The sequence below is a fragment of the Bubalus kerabau genome, chromosome 1 (assembly GCF_029407905.1).
Source record: "Bubalus kerabau isolate K-KA32 ecotype Philippines breed swamp buffalo chromosome 1, PCC_UOA_SB_1v2, whole genome shotgun sequence".
NCBI lineage: Eukaryota > Metazoa > Chordata > Mammalia > Artiodactyla > Bovidae > Bubalus > Bubalus kerabau.
This window is the reverse complement of record NC_073624.1, coordinates 84,027,623-84,045,406: the sequence shown is the minus strand read 5'-3', so window position 1 is coordinate 84,045,406 and position 17,784 is coordinate 84,027,623. Positions and strand designations below refer to the sequence as shown.

General features: G+C 37.1%; 1 protein-coding gene across 8 annotated transcripts in view; it reads left to right on the top strand.

Moving 5' to 3' along the window:
* Positions 1-17,784, top strand: part of YAF2 (YY1 associated factor 2) — a 219,055-nt gene that overhangs the window by 140,949 nt on the left and 60,322 nt on the right. For 3 of the 8 annotated variants that reach the window (XR_008714559.1, XR_008714560.1, XR_008714563.1), the window contains exon 3: positions 31-409. The exons of 4 other annotated variants lie outside the window; for them this stretch is intronic. The gene's annotated coding sequence lies outside the window, so the exon portion shown is untranslated. Of the gene's footprint in view, positions 1-30; positions 410-2,335; positions 3,978-17,784 lie in introns of those variants that run through there. One more of the 8 variants, XR_008714562.1, reaches the window with a different exon arrangement.

The window sequence follows — 17,784 nt, the reverse complement described above, 5'->3', positions numbered from 1 at the left end:
AACTAGAAGAGCCTATATGTTTATTTGCAGGGACAGCAAGGAAGGGGGGAAGCTGGTGTCCTACTCCACAGCCAGTCTTGGGGTTAGAGGAACCCTGAGAAATAGAGTAGGTGGTGGCAGCTCAGAAGAGAAGAAACAGGCCGAATACCTGGCACCTGGAAGAAGAAGGAATATAGTGCACAGGGGAGTTGGCCCAGGACAGAGAAGTGGGCCTAGTTTAAAAGAGGTTTGAGGCCCACGTTGGGGGCCCCTGACATTTTTTACCAGTACATCTGAGCTCTTATAGATCCAATTTTTAGTGGTGGAAACATTTCTTGAGAAGGACTCAGAGAAGCATTGTCATTTGGATTGAAACTGAAGAGGCTCTGGGCAACTCACCAGAAGTCTAAGGGACACTCTGTTCCTAAAAGTAAGTGTTCTACACTACGACCCTCTCAGCTTCTTCCTTCCTCTCTCTGAATTTGTCTCTTCTCTTTTGATTTTGGCCCTAAGTTAAACCTAAGAGCTCTAATTTCTCTGTTATTTGTTACTTTTCTCCCACTGTTTCTGAAATGCAGAGTGGAATCCATGTTTGGAGAGAACAATGGAACAGTGCATTGTTAATAGGGCAGATATTGATTGCACCACAAAATATTTGCCTCTCTGGTGATGTTAGAAATACAGAATTAAAGGACTATATAATACTCAGGAGCAGAAGTTTCAGTAGTTGGAAGAAATAATTCTCTACGACTGACATGTTAATTAGCAGTTAGGGTAATTTCAAGAATGAGGTTGGCGATTACCAAGGCAGGGACTGGATAGCTGCAAAGCAGGAGGAGGCAGTTTGCTAATGACTTGTTTGTGAGACTGACAGACGGGACTTCAGTCCCTTGAGTCAGACTGATCTTTGAACTGATTCTGTCTTCGTTGCCAAATGTGAGGCCATGTCTAAGCCAATCCCAGACATTTGAAAAACTTTTCTTTTTAAACCTCCAGAGAAGATGGAGTCTGTGGTCTCCCTTTAAAGTCTTTCCAGCAAGTCTTTTTTGTTTAAAGGATATCTAGTTCAAATCCTTTTATATTGCAACAGAAGATCTTTTCCTTTGACAATATCCCTGGTAAGTCATGTTTTTTTGCAGAGTAGCTGTATGAAATAAAATGGGGTTATATTCGTAGCAGAGTTTTAAGATGAAATGTGATTTGAACTAACTTCAATTCCTAAATTGTTAGCTTCTTTAAATGTATGCCATTTCCCCAATTGAATTGCAATTTTGTACTTGCTGGCCTTAGTTTAAATTTGATTAATTTTTAAAAAAAATCTAAACTCTAAATAACTAGATAGTTCCAGTACTGCAAGTTTTATACACTGTGCTTTTGTAAGAAAATCAATGACAAATGTCAGTCTGACAGGAAAAATTGAAAAAGTTACAGTGACAATTACTATTAAAAGTGCTACACATTTTCCTTTATCTTTATATTTCATTCTTTTAAGGCAATAGTGTCTCAGATAGAAGTCTAAGAAACTTTAAAAAATCAAGAACAATTCTGAATTATCAGAGAAAAAGAAGTAGCATAGCGTGTGTGAGGTAGTACAATCAATGTGTTGAGTTAGAGTGGTATCTTATTGCCACTTCATATAGGAATGGAAATTAATGCTTAATTCAGATTGTAGATATTTGAAAATGAAAGTTGATAGAGCTATTTGGTTTTGAACTGTGATCTAAATGAATACTTAAAAACACCTAGCCCAGAGCAGGCTTTCAAATGTAATTTCAAGTATAATAGGTAGTGTTGTATTTTCTGAGGGTAAATTGTATTAGTTCCTTTGGGTTTCTCAGAGATGTTACAAGAATGATGAGAAAGATTTCATGTATTAGCAAGAGCACTAGGTGTTATACTAGGAGTTTGACCATGAATTCTTATTTTTAACCACTTCAACATTCAGCAATGTTTACTGAACATCTTATTTTGTCCTGGGGTTGAGCTAGGTGCTAGACTTACAGTGGTGAACAAAATAGATACTTGTTTCTTCTATAAAACTTTATGATTTGCTGTCAGTTCAGAAACACTTTGAATTGTACCCAATTCTATACATAAGGTCGTATTAGTAATTCTTAATGTGTATGCATCTTGAAGAGGTGAAATTTTCTTATTTAAAAAAATAGTGTTTATAATTAAATACAGCATTATGGTTAGGATTTGACTGTTGGTAAAAAGAGTGATTTAGTTTCTATAAAATGGAAGTAAATGATAAAATTCACATTTTTTTTTGAAGAAACCTTAAACCAGTTATCATCTGATAAAAATCTTTTCAGTGTCATTGTTGTCATGCTTGCTTTCTGTTTTCTAATTTGAGGCTTGGCACAGATTTCATCTAGACTCTTGTGTGAGAATGTGGAGAAAAACATTGAGGACCATCTCAGGCAGTGTGTTTTTCAGAAATGCAGAGTTGTGAGCCTCCCTTACCTGAGGAACCTTTCCCACCACACAGTTATTCATAGACTTCTGATTCTAAGAGGTTGGCTTGTTTGTGTTTTTCTCTACATCTTGGCTTAGAGTAGTCACATGGTTCTTTGTTTACATAGGAATTTTAAAAAGTGATTAGTGTTTGGATAGTAATGGTTTTCAAAGTGTGAACCAAGAGTCCCTAAAGACTTCTTAGGGAGTCTGTAAGCTCCAAACAATTTTCATAATCATTCTGTTACTTGCCTTTTTCACCGTGTTGACACTTGAGGTGGTGATGCAGAGTTAATGCTGGGTAACATTGTTGGCTTGGGGCTTTGCTGGTGGCTTGGTGAATAAGAATCCGCCTGCCAGTTCAGCAGACGCGGGTTCAGTCACTGATCCGGGAAGATTCCACGTGTCTCGGAACAACTAAGCCCATATGCCACAACTACTGAGTACTAGAGCTCTCTAGAGCCCAGGAGCCGCAACAAGAGATGCCACCACAGTGAGAGGCCCCTGCTTGCCACAACTAGAGAAAAGCCTGTACAGCAGTGAAGACCCAGCACAGCCAAGAATAAATAAATAAAATTATTAAAAAAAACCCAAACCTGCTAGCTCTTCAGTGGCACCACATTGCTGTATTCATCGTAATTTCACCACCATGCACATGTTGTAAAAATCATGCTAGTTTCACTTAGAATATCCTTCATGAAGCAATAAAAATGATTAATTTTAGAAAGTCTTGTGTCTTTTAAAATATTCTGTCTGATGAACTGGGAGTACAAGTAAGGCATTCCTGCTGCATACCAAAATCATGTGGTTGATTCACGGGAAAGCATTTTTGTAGTTTGAGTTTTGAGCAGAACTAGCTTTTTTGATAGAACATTATTTTTATTTGAGAGAATACCTAGCAAACTGTGGTTATTCAGACTTGGATACTCATTAGATATTTTCTCAAAACTGAACATAGTCTGTCACTTCAAGAAAAACAATTGATGGTATTTGTTGCCAGTGAATAAAACTGAGCTTTCAAGTGAAAATTTTTGATAACTTGTAACCTCTATATTGAGTTTAAGAGCTTCCTAGTACTTTAAAGATGAGATTGGATGGTTATATCAACAAATATAATTTCTGATACTTTATCATAAAGTTTGTTATCATTTGGAAGATTTGTATAACTCAGTAAACCAGTATTTCCCAATTACCAGTGTATTATGTTATAAAACCATATATAGATAATCCATTCAAAGTATAAAAGAACCAGTGGATTTTAAGGGAACCCTGTGAAAACTTCCTTGATGTGGTTCCAGATTTCATATGCAACTAACCTTTGAGAAACAACTCCTTGTTGTGTTTTTATGTACGTATCGAAGAATATCCACAATTATCTGAAAAGGCTATTAAAATATGCCTCCCTTTCTCAACTACAAATTTGTGGGAGTCAAGATTTTCTTCATATTCTTAAAAAAACACATTGCACCAAATTGAATGCAAGAGGCAATATGACAATCCAGATGTCTTATGTTAAGCTGAATAGTTGAGTACACTAAAAATACACAAGTACACAAAGTTATTTGTTTTGGAAAATATAGTTTTTTTTTTTATAAAAATATATTAAAATATTTTAAAATGAAGTAATATATAAATTTTTCTGTTTTTATTTTCAGTGTAATTTATTTTTTGGTTTAGATAAGAGCTAGATAAACAAAAGCTCTTTTAGCTTTTGAGAGTATAATGAGATCCTGGGACCAAAATATTTATGCACTGCTGGCGTAGAGTTTTACTACTTTGGGTTTCTGTATGCGGTAGATGTCATTCATTAAGCATTCTTTCCTTTTCTTTTGTCCTAAGTGACAGCTCTCAGATATAACCTAGTGACCCCTAGTGACCTAGTGTTAAACTCAGAAGCCTAATCTGAAGTCTTTTTCATGACACCTCAGCACTATTTGATGTTGGCAGCCTTTCCTAAAAATGTAAGTTCCCCTTCCTTGATATCTCTAACACTCTTTTTTCTTAGTTTTCCTAATACATTTTGAAATTAACTTCTGCTTACCCCAAATGGACTTCTCTCTATTCCTTATTTTGTATGGGACATAAGCTTTATGGAATTTCATTGTCTCAACTTTGATTTCAATTCATCCTCCTCCCTCATGTCCGGTCTTCTTTTGGCTCTTTCTCAAATCTGTTCTTTTTACAGTTTTTGTTGTTAGAGTTAAGAAGCCAGTATCATTTCTCTCATGAGTTATTGGACAAATGGATTTCTTCTCCAGAACACTGCTAATGTTACCTTCAGCACTTTTTTGACACCTGTGGGATTATTTTGATTGCTCTGTATTAAAAAAAAATTGAGATCTTTCTGGTGACTGCTGAATAAAGGTTGAGCTCTTGAGCATGGTATTCAAGGCCATGACAACCTATGTCTAGATTGCCTTGCTAGTTTCAGTTCTTGCTATGTATCCCAGCCAGGCCTGTGCTGCATCAGCATTCAAGTATTCCTATCAGATGGTGCTTCTAAAAAGAAGTCCTGTGGGATTGCAGCCCTCCCTGCACCCACTCCCACTATCATATTGATGCAGTGTATCTTTTTATGTGTATGTGTGTATAATTACTTCCGCAGCAGAACACAGTACTGTGTAGGTGTTTGCTCTCCCCAGCAAGGACTATCTTACTTTGCTATCTCGGAAGCTAGTACTTGGAACATTTTAGGCATTTAAACCTTGTCAGTTAATGTTCTTTTAAATTTGTTACTATTTGCCACCTGGCATTGCTTTTCCAATAACTTTAGAGATTGTCTTTGTAAAAATATGATTGGATTATTTTGTCTTAATTTGTTAAGTATATACTAATCCTTTGTGCATTTAAAAAAATTTTTGCAATTTTGCCAAATAGTAAAAGCACTATTTTTACAGTTGGATTAGTAACTGAGATGAGTAATTCTGAGTTTTTTTTAAAACATGGAAATAGTATTTTTATAATACAATATTTGTTTATTTAAAGATCAGATAAAAACAAAGAGCTTAGCACATGTCTTATTTCTATTACCATATTTTATTTGTTCTTATACACATTCTTAAAAGCATGTATGTGTACAAGAGGAAACACAACTTTTATCTCAGTTTTAGTACATTTTTAGCTGTATCATTTTTTGTATTGACATATAACATGTTTCATGTTTTAACATTATTTCAAGGATGATATTGTACATGAATACCTTAACATTTTTAAGGTTTAACTTTGGAAAATTCTGTGTTTATTATCTCACACCCTTTTGTTTAGGTCTTGTTATTTACATTACTGAAGTTTGCATAGTATAGAAGTACTTCCTGACTATACTGAAATCATAAAAGAGTACAACATATTGTCAAGTATTTTTTGTTACTCGATTAAATTGTAAGTTCTCCATTGAATATTCAAAGTTAAAATAGTTGATGTCAAGAGCCTATCAGAAACTAAAATATACTGGACATAAATTTGTAATATTTGAGATTGTTTAATTGAAAAATAATTTAGAATTCAGATTTTTGCAATTGTTTGAACTGTACTGACTTTAAAATTAACCAATGGAATGAATTAAATTTAATTATAATTAAAATGGCACTAATTTTTACCTTATGATTGAGGTAGCATTGTTTTATCTATCAACACGTTACTTTTAAAGATAAATCAGTTGTACAAATTAGCAGACACCTGTGTAACTGTAGAAATTAGCTGTTTTTCAGCCACTAAATCATGTCCAACTCTTGCTACTCCACGGACTAGCACACCAGGTTCCTCTGTCCTCCTCTGTCTCCCGGAGTTTGCTTAAATTCACGTCCATTGAGTCAGTGATGCTATCTAACCATCTCATCTTCTCCCACTTCTCCTTTCCTGATAGAGATTAGGCAGACATTAAAAAAAAAAGAAATTTCCCTCATCTTGTGCTTCTTTACTATTTCTAATTTTTTTGAGTCAAGCTAAAAGAACTAGTCATTGATATCTCTCTAGAATAGGTTATTTTGCCTGCCTTGTTAACTGCTTCTTCAAGACCCAGCTCACATGTGTAGTCTCTGTGCCGTTCTCCTAAGTCCATCCAAAGCTTGCCTGCCTTTGTGTCTTTGTTTACCTCTCATTGTGATCTCTAACTTGAGCATTTCCTCATAAACCCAGAATTGGTTTTGTCTTTCTCATGAAGCTGAGTATTTGAAAAAGTTGGAATTCTGATACAGTTTAAGTCAATACTTGGAAAAGAAACCTTCTGTATACATGTATGAATTATTGGAAATAAATGATCAGAAGTGAACAGAATCTAGATTCTGAAATCTTCAATTGCATAGCAAACATCTTTCTGTTGTTTGTTGGGCAACATGTTGTCATTGGACATGTACCATATGTCATATGCTACTGCTACGTCAGTCATGTCCGACTCTGTGCAACCCCATAGACAACAGCCCACCAGGCTCCTGTCCCTGGGATTCTCCAGGCAAGAATACTGGAGTGGGTTGCCATTTCCTTCTCCAGGGCATGAAAATGAAAAGTGAAAGTGAAGTTGCTCAATGGTGTCCGACTCTTCGCGACCCCATGGACTGCAGCCCACCAGGCTCCTCCGTCCATGGAATTAGGCCTGTAGAATTGTAGACACCAGTTCCAGCTTCTAAGAGTTTGAAATCTAGCAAAGAAGATCGATAGTATTTGCTAATGAGTAAACAAAAGAAGGAATTTAAAATTTTACAATATTGTCTAGTTTTTGGACCTATAGTGTTTATATTCAAGTTGAGTAAAAAAACAGTTACTGTAGTGGCCAGTAGTAAAGTGCTTTTGGTACAAAGTGTGCTTTAACATTGTGGCCAATTTCCAGTTTGATTGATTACCTTTCTCCTAAGAAATTTCAGCCAAATGAAGCTGCCACTTCATTGTTGGGTAAAACCCTCTTTCTCTTTATATGTGTGTATATGTGTATGTGGGTGTATATATATGCATATATATATATATGCATATATATATAAATATGTATGTTTTTAAAAGGGATTGCTGTTTTTAACAAGATGTTTAAGGAGGAGGAGAAGGGGTTGACAGGATGAGATGGCTGGATGGCATCACCGACTCAATGGACATGAATTTGAGTAAACTCCAGGAGATGGTGAAGGACAAGGAAACCCTGTGTGCTGCAATCCATGGGGTCACAAAGAGTCAGGCATGACTTAGTGACTTAACGATGAACAACAGGAGGATGTTTCCTATGTAATTGAAGATTTCAGAAGACTAAGATGATTACTATCAAGACTATGACAAATTTACATAGGATGGATTGAATGAGGTTTATGTATATTTTGTACTTATCCCAGGAGCCATTTTTTTCCTCAGCTGTCGTATTGGTTATATTGGCAGTGATCTTCATTATGCCACTCAGGTTTTGTTTTTCTAGTTTGTTTTTCCTTTAAAAGTGTTGAGAAAATTAAATGAGTTAATTTCTGTAAAGCCTTTATCATTGTGGCTGGTACAAGTAAGTACTCACTAAATATTTTTAAAAAATATTTATAACTTATTGCTACCAAATTAATTCTTAGTTATTATAGGTTGTTTCTGTGGGTAGGGATTCAATAAAAGCAATATCATTAAATTATTTATAATTCATATAGTGCTTTACTGTGTTCAGAATGCTTTTGTTTATTCTTCCATTTGCTCATCAAGCCACCCGGCATTCAGGAGAGGGAGATGGTCATCTAATCATAGTTTTATTGCTAGAAGCATAGTTTTTTTTTTTTTTTTTCTTTTTACTTCTAAATAAACCAAAGAAACACAGGTTTGTTTGACTCACCCTACTGTCTCTGATAAAGAGGTTTATGAAACTATTTTATATGGGTGAAAGATTTCTTTGCTATTCCTCTTTCCTTCGAGGTTAGATATCTGGCCAACATACGTTGGTACAAGATTGGCATTCTTTGGGGTATCAGGTTTTCATTCAGTGAAACCTGAGGTGTTTCCTTGTTTTTAAAAGACACATTTTCCTTAAATAGTGATTTTAATAAGTTATAAAATATTATGTAATTGTGACTTTGAAAATAAATTATTCATTTAACAAATATTTACTGAACACTTAGCTGTGTTTTGTTTATTGGCTTTTATTCCTGCTAAAATCTCTACCTTTTGTTACATGATATGTGATCTATGATTGATCAGTTTTAAAAGATTCAGTAGAGATTTCATTCTGTAATATTGTTTATTATGGCAATTTACAGAATTACTGAGACTTTAAGAGCTTTCATAGTGTTTAGTCATTTCCTGAGAGAGGCTGTTTTTTATTTCTTGAAACCTTAATGGTAGAGGGCTTCCCAGATGGCTCAGCAGTAAAGAGTCCATCTGTAATCCAGGAGATGCAGGAGACTGGGTTTGATCCCTGCGTTGGAGCTGTCCCTTGGAGGAGGAAATGGCAACCCACTTCAGTATTCTTGCCTGCAAAGTCTCATGGACAGAGGGGCCTGGTGGGCTACAGTCCACAAGGACACAAAGAGTTGGGCACGACTGAGCGCGTGTGCACCTCATGGTAGAGAGAGAAGGTGGTCTCCAGAGGGAAGTTTTGAGGGGTATGGGGTGGAGATGTTGGTATTAAAACTTCTGAAATTGTCGAGGCTGTTATTGTTTCCAGATCCTTTTGTTTGACATTTTCAGCTCAGTTTAGAGGATTCTTGTTGCACTGAAGTCTTAGAGAACTGCCAGGTAACACATAGCAATATGCTGGGTGAGGTCTTTTCCATGTGTTGGAACTCATGGCTCTAGCTTAGTTTCTTGACAAGTAAGAAAACAGGCCTGGAAAGATTGTGACCTGTTCAAGGTCAGTAGCTGGTTAATGCCAGGTTCAAATGTTTGGATTTCTTTAAGTCTTTTTTATTACCTTGCTGTGGTAGCTTTAAATTTGCTGCTGCTGAGTCACTTCAGTTGTGTCCGACTCTGTGCGACCCCACAGATGGCAGCCCACCAGGCTCCCCCGTCCCTGGGATTCTCCAGGCAAGAACACTGGAGTGGGTTGCCATTTCCTTCTCTAATTTAAATTTGCTAGCAAGTAGTTTCTTAAGGATTTCTTCTGGTGAATTTCCTGTGCCTGTAGCTTGTGTTGCACACCTTGAAAACTTCTAACATTAAACCTACTACTTATAACTAATACAAGAACTTATGTTAAAATTTGGGCTAGCATTATACTGAATGAAGAACAAAATGACTGTTGTTTTCCTTATTTTAGGTAATATTTTTGAAGTTAAAATGTTAAACTTCATTTTGATGTCTTTTATGGTAATGGTTATTGTGCTGTATATTCTGACTTCTTTGATACCATAGTATTTCTTAGGAGAAAAATCCCAGTAAATATTATTTCCTTCTTTTATTTGTGATAGAAATACTAAGAATCTCTAATAGTATAACTGATAACAAATATGAATGTGTGTGTATGATAAAAAAATTTGTACAATTCTCTGATAATTTTTAGGCATGAGTTGAGATTCACTTCATCTTTACATATTTTATAGTCTGATCACGGCTCTTTTATACAATATCATCCTTTATAGGATATACTAATGATGATAAACCTACAACAGCAGCAAGTAGGTAATATTCCATGCCAGAGAAATAGTTGCTCAGGAAGTAGACCTCTATGTGTATTTTCAGAGTAGACAGAGTTGTTTTAGTCGTTTTTCATCTTTTTCCATCCTTGTTCTTTATTTACTTTTTGTCTACCCAAGGCCCAGCATCTGCTTGATAATAATTTATAGCCTACTTTCTGAAATATTCTGATTCCTGTATGTTCTTACTCCACCAGCAGTTATTCCTTTATTAGAACTTTCTTGTTTTAGGTAAATCTAAATAAAATAATACTTTCAACTATGAATGTAAATAACCTGAGCATGGGGGATAGAATTATTTTTTTTCTTTAAGACAGTAACTCTTTTTGATGATAAAAGCACTACATATTTATTGAAGATACTAAAGTATAAGGAGGAAAATAGGAATGCCCACCTATTATGACATCTCTCCAGCCAGAGAGACGTTAGTACAGCATTGAACGCACAGCCATCCATTCTTTCAGCTGTACTGCTTGTTTAGGGCTAGCTCTGGGAAGCCTCCTTCCTGCAAGTTGCAGGAAATAAGGAGTAAGGAGGAGACGGGTTTACCGCTTAGAATCAAGTAACATGTTTCTTGGCGTAGAGAGAGCTGTTTTTACCTCTAGAAGGGTGCAGAGGTTTTGAATTGGGCTGTTTGGAGCCCTGAGATCTCCTGAAGTTGTCTCAGTGGCTGCCAATAGAGCAAACATGTGGGGCTTTGTGTTCCCCTACTCTACTTCAGCCAGATCATCTGTGCTCTTAGACATTTTGTTGTTCAGTTGCTCATTCGTGTGTGACTCTTTGTGACCCCATGCATTGCAGCACGCCAGGCCTCTCTGATCCTCACCATTCCCGAAGTTTACCCAAGTTCATGTCCATTGCATCAGTGATGCCATCCAGCCATCTCATCCTCTGTCATCCCGTTCTCCTGCCTTCAGTCTTTCCCAGCAAAGGGGACTTGTCCAATGAGTCAGCTCTTCGCATCAGATGACCAAAATACTGAAGCCTCAACTTCAGCATCAGTCCTTCCAATGAGTATTCAGGATTCATTTCCCTGAAGATTTACTTGATCTTGCTGTCCAAGGGACTTTGAGGAGTATTCTCCAGTACCACAATTTGAAGGCATCAATTCTTCGGCTTTCTCCCTTCTTTACAGTTCAGCTCTCACAACCATACGTGACCACTGGGAAGACCATAGCCTTGACTTATACATTTTACTTATTAGGATTTCTCTTAATTTTTATTTCCTAAACATGTGGCACTATCAAAACTTTTTGAAGATCATTGTCCTGTTCTATCCATTCTACCACTCAAATTCTGTTCTGCACAGGCTGGATTAATTGTGCCTAGACTTCTTAGGCTCACATTTCAAAGGGAGGAGCTAATACTGACTTCTGTACAGTGGTGGGGGAATTTGAAGCTTTTCCCTTTGAAAAGCCTTTTTCTTTCTCCCTCCTTCCCTGTTCCTTTCCTTTTTGTTCACCCATCTTAGACTTTATTTTTTGCTCTTTTTATTTTTTTAAAGACATTTTTGCTTTTTTTTTTTTAAGACTAAGGCTGGTAAGGCCCAGAGCTCTATAATTATTGATTAGATACATAATGAGCCGTACAATTTACAGGTGAAAAATATGTTAAGTTAGTAATGTTATCAAGTTGTACTTTATGATAAAACTTAGTAAGACTATTTCATCATCTATATGAACGTGGTTATCAGATTTGCTCAGTATGCTAGTTTTTTGTAAACTTCATGTCTCTGGTTCACACAGCACTTTTTTGGTTCCTTGGTAGTGTACATTTTAATTGTAATCTTGCCATCTTCCACTTGTGTAGAGTTTCATTATACTTCTTTTTAGTGCAGGAAAATATATTTAGTTTTATTTTTTCAAATGTGTATTTGTTTTTAATTTTTATGTGTACTCATGATAACGAAAAGCAAAACAAAGAAGAGAATGTTGATATTTATGAGTTGCTTGTAATTATGTAGTATAGTGGTGAAGAGTTTTGATTCTGTAACTCATCTTGGACTTAATTATTAGTCTCCACTTACTGACTATGTGAACTTAGGAAAGTTACTATGAACCTGTTTTTTCATTTGTAAATGGAGATGATAATAACAACCAAGGGTGGTTGTAAGGATTAAATGAGATAATTTTTGTAAAGTACTTGGCACAGTGCCTGGCATACAATAAGTCCTCAGAAAATATTAGTTGAAACAGTCAAATACCTGAGTGGTGATATCATAGTAGACTTGTATATAGGGGTATAACATTCCCTATTGTCATATGTGTGGGTTCCAGTGGGGTGACTGACAAAACCAGAACATAAGGGTAAGTGTCTTCTACTGAAAAATAGTCTTTCATCAGCTTGCCTCAGGGATGTTTTCTCCTCTTACCTCCTTCCATCTCTCCCTCTTTCTTCTCTTCCTTGTGTGTGTGTGTGCATGTGTATGTGTGTGTGTGAAGCTGATGTGGACTGTCATAGAAACATTTGGACCTCACCAGTAAAAGTTTTAACCTCTAGGAGGTACTTTGATAGTATAATAGTGGTAAGCAGTTTATATAGACTTAATTGAATAGTTAAAAACAGCCTTTTTTTAAACTAAGAGTAAGTGTATTTTCATGTATTTGAGAAAACTCCAGGAGATAGTGGAGGACAGAGGAGCCTGATGTGCTTCAGTCCATGGGGTTGCAAGGAGTCCAACATGACAGAGTGACTGCACAACAGCAACACGTCTATTTTCAAGGTTGGATTGACAGACAGCTTGGTCCTGGTCTTTTTTAGGCCACTGTGTCTTCTTGTTTATTATATTATTTCTTCTGCTTCATACTCTCCTATTCGTGACAGTTTCTTTCTTATTCTTTATGACTGCTCAAAGCATCATCTCTCTCAAGAAGCATTTCTTTATCTATTAGGCTAGAATGAATGCCCTTTCAATTAGTCTTAAAGTGTTCTGTGCAAAATGTGATGATCGTATTTACAGTGTACTGAAAATATTTAATTTTGCTTCCCTGAACTGTATTTCCTTGAGAATAGTGCCACTGATACTGGAATCACATTTTAGTTTAAATTCCTAATATGCCATTTATGGTCATATAACCATAGGACTCTGTGTTGATGATTAAATTTGATAATTGATATAAGAAACTTAACATAATTTTTAGTTAATAACAATGATAATAATTGTAAATGACATTAATAAAAGATCCCAATGTCTGTCATTGTGTCTTGCATGAAAGTGAAAGTCGCTTAGCCATGTCCGACTTTTTGCGACCCTATGAACTACACAATCCATGGAATTCTCCAGGCCAGAATACTGGAGTGGGTGGCCGTTCCCTTCTCCAGGGGATCTTCCCAACCCAGGGATCGAACCCAGGTCTCCTGCATTGCAGACAGATTCTTTACCAGCTGAGCCACCAGGGAAGCCCATAGGTACTGACAATGCTTAACTGAATTGCAAAGGCTCCTTATCATTTATCTGGTTCTATTGTTCCTTTAAACTGTTTGCCACTTGTTTTTAAGGAACACTTACATCATTTCATTTCATTTTTTGAACTTCTGAGTTGGGTAGAGTATTTACTTCATAAAAGAACTTGTGTTAACCTAAATTATCTTCATACTCAACTTTTGCAGGAGTTTAAAATGTTTTCTTTTGCCATCAAAATAATGCATAGTAGAAACCATAGCAGGCAGCATTTTATTCTGTTTAAATCATGCTTACTGTTTGTTGAATCTTAACTAGAGGTAGAGAAACCATTTGGTGGAATTCATTGCAGTATGCTAGGCAAGAGACAGTAGTGGCCTAAACAAAGTTAATGCCAATAGGAGAGAGAAATGAATGGATTCTAGATATGTTTAGGAGAAAATATGTAGGCCTTGATGGATGGTTGAATATGGTTGTGGAAGATAGGAAGTTGGGTTTTAGAGAGGAAAATTTAGAGAGTATTTAGAGAGAAATTGAGGATAAATCCCAGGATTCTGGCTTAGCTGTACAGCTAGGTCAATGGAGATACTTTTCACTGAAAGGAAACAGAAGAAAGGACAGGTTTTGGGGAAGGTAATATTCATTGGAAAGACTGATGCTGATGCTGAAGCTCCAGTGCTTTGGCCACCTGAGGCGAAGAGCTGACTCATTGGAAAAGGCCCTGATGCTGGGAAAGATTGAAGGCAAAAGGAGAAGGGGGCAGCAGAGGTGGAGACCCAAATAGCATCACTGACTCAATGAACATGCATTTGAGCAAACTTTGGGAGATAGTGAAGGACAAGGAATCCTGGCATACTGCAGTTCATGGGGTGAGAAGGAGTCAGACGTGACTTGGCGACTGAATAGCAACAAATGGGTCACTTTTAGATTTGTTGAATTTCAAGCATCTGAGAGAAATGTGAGAGGGTAGATATATGAGGCAGTTGGATATGTGGTGCTTAAGCTTAGGAAGGAAATCAGAGCTTTAAATGTATGTTCAGTAGTCATCAGCACATATGACCAATTGAGGCCATGAAAGTGAGGCAGATCAAGGAGAGAATAGATTGAATAGCATGAGAAACGGAGAAGGCAATGGCACTCCACTCCAGTACTCTTGCCTGGAAAATCCCATGGATGGAGGAGCCTGGTAGGCTGCAGTCCATGGGGCCGCGAAGAGTCGGGTGACTTCACTTTCACTTTTCACTTTCCTGCATTGGAGAAGGAAATGGCAACCCACTCCAGTGTTCTTGCCTGGAGAATCCCAGGGACGGCGGAGCCTGGTGGGCTGCTGTCTATGGGGTCGCACAGAGTCGGACACGACTGAAGTGACTTAGCAGCAGCAGCAGCATGAGAAAAGAGAACCCAGGACAGAAACTGAGAAACATCATCACTTCCTTAAGGTAGAAGAAAAGCACCATATAAAGAAGAAGAAAGAAATGGAGGAGAAAGAAAAATTAACTAGGGTATAAAAAGCCCAGGAGAGAGTAATGTTATAGGAATAGAAGGAAAAGAATGTTTTCAAAAGGAGAGGATGTGGTTGGCCATGGCAGAGGGCTTTTACTTTTGTCAGAATCTTAATTTTTCCTTTGCATTCTGTGTAATGTTTAACAAGTGTTGCATTAACATTTATATTTCAAATTGTAACAATAATATAATCCTGCATAGTTCTTGGGCTAAGCTTTCCATGATAGTTTCAACAATTCTGAATTAAATCTATAGATTACATAAAGGAGGTTATGGACGTGAGAGTTGGACTATAAAGAAAGCTGAGCACTGAAGAATTGACACTTTTGAACTGTGGTGTTGGAGAAGACTCTTGAGAGTCCCTTGGACTGCAAGGAGATCCAACCAGTCCATTCTAAAGGAGATGAGTCCTGGGTGCTCTTTGGAAGGACTGATGTTGAGGCTGAAACTCCAATACTTTGGCCACCTGATGCGGAGAGCTGACTCATTGGAAAAGAAAAGACCCTGATGCTGGGAAAGATTGAGGGCAGGAGGAGAAGGGGACGACAGAGGATGAGATGGTTGGATGGCATCATCGACTTGATGAACATGGCTTTGGGTGGACTCCGGGAGTTGGTGATGGACAGGGAGGCCTGGCATGCTGCGGTTCATGAGGTCGCAAAGAGTCAGACACGACTGAGGGACTGAACTGAACTGAATTGAACTGAATGATGGTAGATCAGGAGATGAGTAAAATTATGTTACTCTTTCAAGGAATAATGCTCTAATTATCTAGTTAAATGTGTAACTAAGCCTCTACGTTTACAGGTAACTCCTGATTGTAGCTATAGGAATGAATAGAATTAATTTAAAAATTGGGTCCAGGTTAGTATCAAAAATATTTTAAGTGGTAAGTATATTAACTTGGAATACTGTTTTGGAAAATTGCATTGTTAATTGTGGGGGAGCTTGTATAGTTTGAAGAAGTCCTTATCTTCTGTTTTTAGAAGGAATGAATAATAGTTTTAGATTAGCTTTGGAAGCAAATCACAATACTTTTCATACAATTCTACAGTTTGGTCTCTAAAGTGATAGCCATTGTGGGGTATGTTGAATTTGATGTGATCCATGATTCAGATTTTTTTTTTAGGCAAAATAATTTTGTGACCTTTTAATAGATGCCCTAGAGAAGGAAACAGCAACCCACTCCAGTATTCTTGCATGGGAAATCACATAGACAGAGGAGCCTGGAGGGCTAGTCTGTGGGGTCGAAAAAGGGTCAGACATGACTTAGGGACTAAACAACAAGCAGATGTATGCTAGCTAGATATAGACAAACAGATATATAGCTAGATATAGATAAGCTCTAATAAGCCCATTTGTGGGGTATCTCTTTTGAGAATGTACGTTCATTACACTATGATTCAGATTTTGAGTGCTGAATTAACAATATTTAGAATATAGTCAGTAGGTTGCAAACTGTTACTGTTGACCTCAGACTATTTGAGATTTATTGTTAGAAAAGTTGGCCATTGTTTTATAAAATCAATTTTACACTGAAAATATGCACTTATATTTTAGAGATGGTTATTAAAAATTGAACTGAAAATGAATACAGGGCTTAGAATCTCCTCAGATTAATTTTAATATTATAGTCAGAAGAGGTGAGAAAAAAGGTGAAGTTGCAGAGTAAAAGTTAGACTTCTTTATCATGTTGACATTCAAAATAGTTAGCTGTTTGTTATTTTTGTGTATTTAACTTGGATACTGACTATAATTAGCATATGAAGGACTAATGCTCTTGATATTTTGAACTAGGATCAGGAAAATATTTCCTTGAACTAGAAACTATTAAGGGTAGAGGAGTGAGTGAGTGAGTGAGCGGGTGAAAGTTGCTCAGTCCAATTCTTTGGGACCCCATAGACTATAGAGTCCATGGAATTCTCCAGGCGACACTACTGAAGTGGGCAGCCCTTCCCTTCTTCAGGAGATCTTCCCAACTCAGGCATCTTCCCAACCCAGGGATTGAATGGGGGACTCCTGCGTTGCAGGCAGATTCTTTACCAGCTGAGCCACAAGGGAAGCCCAAGAATACTGGAGTGGGTAGTCTATCCCTTCTCCAGTGGATCTTCCTGACTCAGGAATCAAATTGGGGTCTCCTGCATTGCAGGCAGATTCTTTACCAACTGAGTTACCAGGGAAGCCCCAAGAATAGAGGATATTAAAAGACCCCGATGCTGGGAAAGATTGAAGGCAAAAGGAGAAAGGGGCAGCAGAGGATGAAATGGTTAGATAGCATCACTTACTCAATGGACCAGAATTTGAGCAAATTCCCAGGAGATAGTGGAGGACAGAAGGGCCTGGCATGCTGCAGTTCATGGGTTGCAAAGCATCAGACATGACTTAGTGATTGAACAACAACATATTAACTTTCTACAGAAGTACCTCATTTTAAGATGGAGTTTTTAAAATGTGTTGCTTAGTTAAAGGACTAGGGTGTTTGTCTAATTAGGAAGATCAAAATATTGTTGAAGATCAATTAATGTGATTAAGGTGTCCTTAGGAAGAATGACTAGAACATAAAATGATACAAAATGCAAAACCATATAGCATTATGACACGGGATAATTGGTCATGTTTAGCATAGTACAGGGGGTGGTAGGAAGTGAGAGATGTTATTTGGCACTTGCTAGAATGGTGCTTTATTCTGGAGTTGTAGTAATGTAGGCTTATTTATATTAAGTTAACCACATCTTAAACTTAAAAATTAAAAAACGTAGCTTGTAGATAACAGCAGCCAGTTTTCAGGGCTGCACACCTGGCCTGTGTGCACTGTGCAGGTCTTTGTAGTGCTTTGGCTCTGTCCAGATTGGTTGAAGTGGGGAAGGA